This window comes from Paralichthys olivaceus, chromosome 12, assembly GCF_024713975.1.
Source record: "Paralichthys olivaceus isolate ysfri-2021 chromosome 12, ASM2471397v2, whole genome shotgun sequence".
NCBI classification, from domain to species: domain Eukaryota; kingdom Metazoa; phylum Chordata; class Actinopteri; order Pleuronectiformes; family Paralichthyidae; genus Paralichthys; species Paralichthys olivaceus.
The window spans coordinates 7,660,155-7,668,150 of NC_091104.1; positions in this window are offsets into that span (position 1 = coordinate 7,660,155).

The following is a 7,996-nucleotide window of genomic DNA, read 5'->3' on the forward strand; positions in this document are numbered from 1 at the left end:
TACACCAAATGTTTTTGTGTGTGCCGTAGTGGTGCAGCACCTGTGTACAGACCTATTGAACAGGATGTTGGGGGTTGTTCCGTGTGTCTCCTTTTTTTTATGCATCAAACCCGTCAACCAACAAACCAGGTTTTTGTGGGGCTCGTACTGTTTGAGTAAAAGCTGCAGACTGTATGGAACATGCAGAGGAGGCGTGGAGCGCTCCGTTCTTTGATGCCTCTGTGTACATATGAAGGCAGGAAAGCGTCTTACCGCCCAGCCGTTTAACCCATTCAGGCCCACACAAGAATTAATTTGCAGCATGAAGGAGCAAGAACAGCAACAACCTCCGTTTGGAAAATCCCCCGCATTGTTAACAATCATTGAGCTCCTCTACACGCTCCTCTATCATTTCCATCATGTCCACGTATCATCATTCTGACTTTATGATAAAGATCTTGTTATTTAGGTCAGAGCTGGTAATTTGGAAAGTTATCATAGCAATGACAGCTGTCACTGTGTCTCTCATAAGATCCATAAGACAAAGTCCTAAGAGCAAGGACCAAACCAAACTTTTTCAATGTTAACTTATCCAGTCCACATTCAATTGGTAAGATACGGGTCAGGAGGTCATCTAGTATAGTTGAGATTCAAGGACCAGCGCGAGGTAATGTGGCGCTGCAGCCTCCAATCAACTGAACTCCCCTCACCTCAAGTATGTGAAATAAATCTCGGTGGCCATCGCATTGATTGGTTTGTTCCAAATGGGCTACTGTAGAATCACAGCAGTGCAATGTGGCAACATGAAAGAGGACCTGATATAGATATCTACTGAAAACACAATGATTCGTAGTTTCAGGATTTATACACCAATTAAAAAAATAATTACGAATGTTGTATTCAATTTCTGCAATTCGAGCCACCTAAATTCAACACACTGGCCCTTTAAAACAACTATAATCAATAGATTTCAAATGGAACAAATAGATTAATAAAATGTGAACTGTATCATGTGACAGAGCCGCAGAAAATTGGAACCCAACTCTGCACTTACCCTCATCTCTCACTGATCTCTTGAGCTCATCGGTTTTCCTTCCCCAACTTTACAGTTCTGTTTCGCTCTCACCACCCTTGTATTGTTGTTTCTGTCTGCAGCGGACAGCTGTTTTCAATGAGAAACTCTAAAACCCATTTTACATGCCCAGCACCAAACAGCAGACAGACAAAGTTAGCAACTAGCAAATATTTGTGTTTGAGTATTGTGTAGTGCAAACTAGACGTGAATATTGTTTGTATCAAGTTCACAATATCAACTTAAAGGGTCATCCTATATCAGGGTCACAGCTTTTATTACCCTGAGTAAAATCCTTCATCATCATCAAATATTAAAGCTTTAAAACAAAGTTAATTCAGATTAGACATTGAGATTAACTGTTTATTTTAGAGGAATTTCAATAACTATATTTTCCACTGCTGTTATTTCACTGAGAAATGTTTGTCAAATTGATCCATTTCCCCCTCGCTAATTTTGACTCATTTCCTAAAACAAACAAATGTCATTTGTGCCACTCTTATGTGAGTGTATAAGAGACCCCGCAAAACTTATCCGGACTTTACGAGCAACAATTATTTATAATCAGCGTTTTCAAAATACTTGAAATAGGCCCCAGGTTCCAAATACACATTGAAATTGAGTCATTTACATAGTGTTTAGAAAGCAGTTAAATTTAACCTGAGTTTCCAAAACACTTTCTCTTTTCAACCAGTTTCAGCCACTTATACGACTTTGACCTGCAAGTCATCAAATCAGATTCTATTTTTACTCGCAGAGAGGTTAAAGAGCTCCTGTTTCCTCAGACTTTCTGTATCGTATCAAAAGGGCACGATCGTAGCTTAATTCCAACAATTTCCACTACGTCTGTCACTTGGCCCCCATGTTTTTCTAAGGATGTGATTACGTGAAGGCCAGGGCAGGGCCAGGGCTAAGTAGGTTTAAATAGTGTTGCATTACTTCCTATGGGAACCTGTTAATGGGACAAACGTCCCCCAAAACAACCTCTGCACAGCAAAACAAGCCCAGTTAAAGGACACTTGACCTCAGTTTTGTGTTGGGAACTATTTAAAGTATTAGAGTGTGATTTTGATTATTATCAAATTATAAACCACTAAAATGCTGCAGAGGGTTTGTCATACTGTTGATGTATTTATTTTTATTCACATTACTTGGAATGTACAGTCACACATTGTAGGGGACTGGAAGGGGGTTGTGTAACAGGGTCAGAAAAAAGTTTTGGTCTCACTAAAATGCAAATGCTATGAAAATAATGTCCCCAAATTATAGCAACAAGCCCAGATAATTTCCTGTAGTGGTGCTTAAACTCTGCTATTTCTGCTTGGCCCTGTTTATTTTTAGGGGGAGGGGGCCGGGAAGACGGGGGGACTGTGGACACATAATCCTCCCAGAAAAGTGATTTATTTATGAATTCCAGTGCAGAACCTCCCCTCCTGAGAGCCAGCCAGCCTGCCAGAAGTCATTGGCTGATGTTTACAGGACTGGATTGGCTAATTCCCATGATGCAGTGTGCCTGCAGTGCTATCTTATTTATACAAGGCCTGATATGGGAGAACAGAGGGGTTTATTTTGGGATATTCCCCATAGATGGATCCGATTTCTCCAACTGGAGCAGTTTCCTCCATACGTGCCGCACTTCAGGTTGTAGCGGCGGGCTGCACGCCTGTGGACACAGCCTCGCCGCTGCCGGAGTTTAAAGAGGGCTGAACTGTCTCGGTGCAGGAAGCCATGTCACAACATCTTGAGTTAGGCTCGAGACAATAGATTGAGTTCAAGGGACAACACAGGAAGTTGAATATTAGTCTCATAAAGGGTGAATTGTTTTTCTTGTCAAAACAGTTTTCAGGAACAAAAACAAATCTAACATCAGGATAATTTATCACTGCGTTCGTAACAAAGGCGAAGGGCTCTTCATTTCTTTGTAATGAGTTATGTTGTAACTTTATACAAATATCTGTCACTAAACGCTGCCAGAGTCATTTCTCAACCTTCTTCAAACTGAAACATGCTGTATATGGTGTGAGTGGGATTAATGATCACGGAGGTAAAAACCAACTGCGTGGTTTTCTTACTTCAACGAATAATTTAATCACAGAATACTTGACTCTGAACAAAACAACATAACTCGTGTTTGCCTTTTTGGGAACATCACTTACATTCTCAGTTATGCAAAGCTTTGAGCGATTCTGTGAATATTTATCTCTTCCACTCAACAAGCGCTGGATGAGTCATCTTTGGAAAGGGATGACGCTGAATTAGAAGAACCGCTCTCACAGTCTGTAACTGTTTTAATTATGAGGCACAAACACATGGAGGCCCATGATCATAACAGAGCATATTTGTGATGTGATGGAAACAAGCGCCTTTTAAAAGATCTTACGTCATTACCTGTAAATCACTCTTGTGCTTACTGACGTACTCCACTAGCAATGCTGGACAAGAAAGAAAAAACCCTGCAGGTCCTTGTTTATTTATTTTTCTGTCTACATCTTGCTCTCCTCTCGTTCTCAGCCCCCTGCTGTTACAATCTCACATCCGTCTGTGATTATACGGAGGAATGAGGGCATTATGAGAAGCAGTGCAGGACCTCTGGCAGGGCAGACACCCTGGCCCAGATGCTGTTGAGGTGTCTTGATCGTCTTTATCCCTGTGAAAGCTTAAATCCACACACGGCTGCCAGGAGAGCAGGTCTTCATGACCAAGTTTGGCAAAGGAAGGTATAAGAGGAAACTCCCCGCGGAGAGAGCCTCTGACTGCACTTCTGATCCTGGGATATCCTTGATACTTATGATGTGAAAGTAAGTCAGGTTGTCTTATCATCCCCTCCTCTCCCCACACCTCTGATATCCCCTCACCCTTTATCTCCCCAAGTCTTTTGGCAAGAGCAGACCACAGCGAAAAGGCCGCACATTTCCTCTGAACTCCTCAAACCGTCGTCTATTTGTGATAAGTGGTGATGTCAGGATCGCTGAGCTCAGTGAAAGTCTAATGTTACTGAAAGACTATGCTGCTCTGAAAAGACATTGGTGATTAAGCAGTTTGAAATTCTGGGCCAAAAACATGACAAGCTTCCTCATGCTCTTTGCTGTTAGGTATTTTTCCACTCGTACGAATGCCGGATCTAGTTTCAGGTGCACATGCTACCACACACGTGCACCGACAGTGTAGCATGTCACGAGGAAATGATTTCAATCTTTGTGTTGCTCTGCAGTCGTGTGTGAACAAAAATAGACGCACAGAAAATTGCTTTGTTTTCCCCTCAAAAAAACATCTGTAATGCACTACAGACTTTCTAATCAGCTTAAAGAGAGGAAGCCCATTGGAATTGGAACATGACTAGACTCCCACCAAGCTGTGACCACTGTCCCAGGGGCATGACTGGAGGAAACCCAAACACTGTGATCATATTCTTGTAATCATTTGTTAGCTGTGTGTGTGCTGTGCTGAGGGATCAGTGCATCTCGAGAACTCAGGAATTAAATCTCTTGTTAAACAAGAATGAATGGAAACAACACACGTTTCATTGTAATGTCTTTGGCTTCAGTAACAGATGCATTTATGATTTCTCACAGGAAACGTGGCTTTAGTTTCTACAGGTGATGCAGCCTTTAACTTTCAATCAGCCGGATTAAGGAGAAAGAAATCAGAGAATTATTGACATTTCAGTCTTTACTAGTAATGCAACACATGCTGTATAGTTTTTACCACTGCTATGGTGTGGTGTTCAGAGGGTCCATAGACTTCATATGAAGATAGATGACATGTCTCCACATTTTCCCACTTTCCAGAAATTAAGCCAAAATATCCATGATACGAACGCTTCCATTGATACACATGCTTGACCAAAAATGTTGAGAAAAATGTATCTCTATTTTTCTCATGTCCCATTCGCTAACATGGAAGAGGTGAGGTTAATGACGAATACTGCAGCCATCCACCAGGTGGCAATTAATATGCCGTGGCTTCACTTTAGGGGAGCAGTCATTTTCCATCTTTATGTTTCGGGTCTTAACATCAGACACCCTCACCCGGGGGACCCACTCGGGGTTGGTCAGGCCCCGACTTGTGTCCAGGTAGCGCACTACACCCCCCATCCCCCAACTCCTAACCCCGTTTTCCACCAGAGCCAAGGGGGAGGACTCGGGAGGCAGATTTTGTCATCTCTTTACAGTATCAGGTACCTGTTTCCCCTAGTTCTCAGCCTAAGCTAACCTTCTTCTGGCTCAGTTTTCATTGGTACCAGACAGACATGAGTGGTTTGAATCTTCTTGTTGAATTCACACGAAGTAAGCAGAAAAGCTAATTTCCCCAAATTTTCCTTATAAATCAAATTGTATGTTTATAGATATTTTAAAACCACAAGCATCCAGTTACATTTGTTATGAAGATTAACACAAAACCAAGACGCAGACACCAGAATGATTATGTGGCACCCAAATCTAAACCTCTTCCTCATCGTGCCAGATAAGTGTCAGATCTTTAACGGTTTACTGTAGCTGACGTTTCAGGATTTGCGCGTGCTCTTGTGTGCTATAAGAAAATCTTTAGGTAGAGAAGCCATGTTCTTCATCTCCTGTGCAGGAAAAATGAAAACCAGCTGTCTGCGTGGTTGAGGTGCAGGTTAACCAGTAAAAAAATAGACTTTGTACATTTGGAGATGGTCAAGAAACGAGAAGATCAAGGAGGAAAATGCCTCATGTTTGAGTTTTCATAAAGGCGGCTTATTCAAGTCGACTCCTTATATCTTCGTCTCATCTTTTTTATTTGGGGATTGTGTTAAAAATTCCAGCACCAAAGACTCTACTCTTTTTACGTCTGTTTCCCTTCTTGAACTTAAAATGCTGATTTATTCTCTAAGCAGGAGTGTTGGAGTGTTGTTCATTGGCTCCTTGAGAGTGATGATTGTCAGACAAAGGCCTGATGTCATGGGAGAAGATGTTGTGCAGTTTTCTGGTGTTTATGTTGCAATCAAAGAGCTGACTGGATAAAGCTGCATGCTGCTAAGTGTGTTATGTCCCGTTGTGGCGTTGGTTTGAAGTGGTGCAGATGGAGGATGTTTGTGTCGTGTTTTGCGTAAAACCTCAATGTTTTCATGCTCGGGCTTTTATAAAGCTGGTGGTCTCTCTATGTTCTTTCCTTCCCTTACTTATGCTTTCTGGATTCCAACCTTCTAAATGTCAGAGATAAAAAATAAAAAAACGAAGGTACACCCCCGAAAGTCTTGCAGCCATCAAGAATTGAGTATTGAGAAAAATCCCCCCTTTAATGCAAAAATTCAATACAGGCTTGAGTCGCTCAAAGACACCACCAAAGTGTCAAGTGCTGAGTGACTCAGATGAGTACAACGTCCTCGTCCTACACGTCTGCTGAGGTTACTTTTCTTTCTTAGGAAGTTTGATGAAAAATATTATGTACAGGTTTTCTATTTTCTGGAACTGATAAAGTAAACTCCATATATTCATGAATGACCTTTACACCCAAATTGGAATTTTAAAAAACGGTGTTTCTCTTTCAGCTTTTCTTTCGGCCTCTTACGGGAAAACAGCTGATGATTCATAATTTTTAAAAACCGCTCTCTCTCTCTCCCAGCGTGAAAATATGACACATATACATGACACATGTTTTTCTCCTTCTCGGTTTCTGCTCTTACTTTGGTAGCGAAAAAGGGGGGGGATTCGTGCACACAGGCAGGCCCCCGTGATCTTCTCCAACAAACCCCCCTCCTCTGTTGCTCACTAATCCCAAACTCCTGTCAATGGTTTCCAGCTGGCCTTGGTGTGGCGGCTCTCCTGGGAGAGGAGCAGCACTCAGCTGGCTCCAGGCTCTGGCTCGTTCACCGTCCAAGAGCCTTGCTCAACGCTCCTCTTCTCCCCTGATACAACCCCACCTTCCTCTTTATTTGTTTAATTTATACAAATCCTGTAAACATTTGTGTTCGATTTGTGGAAAGCGGCGGATGGGGAATGCGCTAGCAGGAGGGCTGCGCATGTGTTTGTATTTGCAGTCCAAATTTCACATGCTGAGTATGTCCAACGTCTTTAATGATAAGGTGAGGTTATGAGGTAAAGGCACGAGCATGTGTAGTTAGCATAGTTAGCGCTGAGTGGTTTGATCTCCTACGTGAGTGGGGTGATGCGTCAGTGGATGTGACTGGGAATTTGCTGAGAGGGTTCAATTAAAGTCGGTTACGGGGGGTGGGGGGGGGGGGGAATCGAGGGGGTTAGAAGGCTGATTTAGTCTCTTTCATGTTATTTTGACGAGTGCAGCACTTTGGCCTGGTGCTGAGGAACTGCTAAATATAGCTGAGAGCGGTTCAGTAGCAGGGCACCACTTGCGTCACTTGGGTAAATATTTCTCCTTTGGCAACAGTTGTGTTCTGTAAACCTTGTATTTTCCTGAACATTCAGCAGAAAAATCGAAGAGTCTTGGCTTCGGTCACACTCGCAGGTGGGCTGGGTTTAGGAAATAAAGGGCAGACTTGATAAAACCAGAGCACGTGATGATGTAATGAAATTAGGGGGAAGGACAAGGCAGAAACAAACCAGAGAAGACAAAACACACGTGGACACACATAAAATGTCTGAGTACATTAACCCTAAGACACGCACACACTCAAATACACACAGCTTCAGTACACCACTCTGTGTGTCTGCAAGTTTTCTGTGTTTACCTTTCAGGAGTGATGGTGATGACAGTTTGTTGTCATCGAGGTCATAGGTCAAATGGGGAGGGGGTGGGAGTTTGTGTGCTGCTGATAGAAAGACGTGATGCTTTGTCACTCCTCGTCTCTGAGTGTGTTTGGCTAAAGGGGTGTGTGTGTGTGTGTGTGAGTGAGAGAGGCAGTATCAAGATGTCTTGTGATTACCTATGAGTGTGCATGCTCGTGTTTATTTGCAAAAAGCCAACACAGTGCTGGGAAATGTGTGTGTTTGTGTGTGAGTTTAT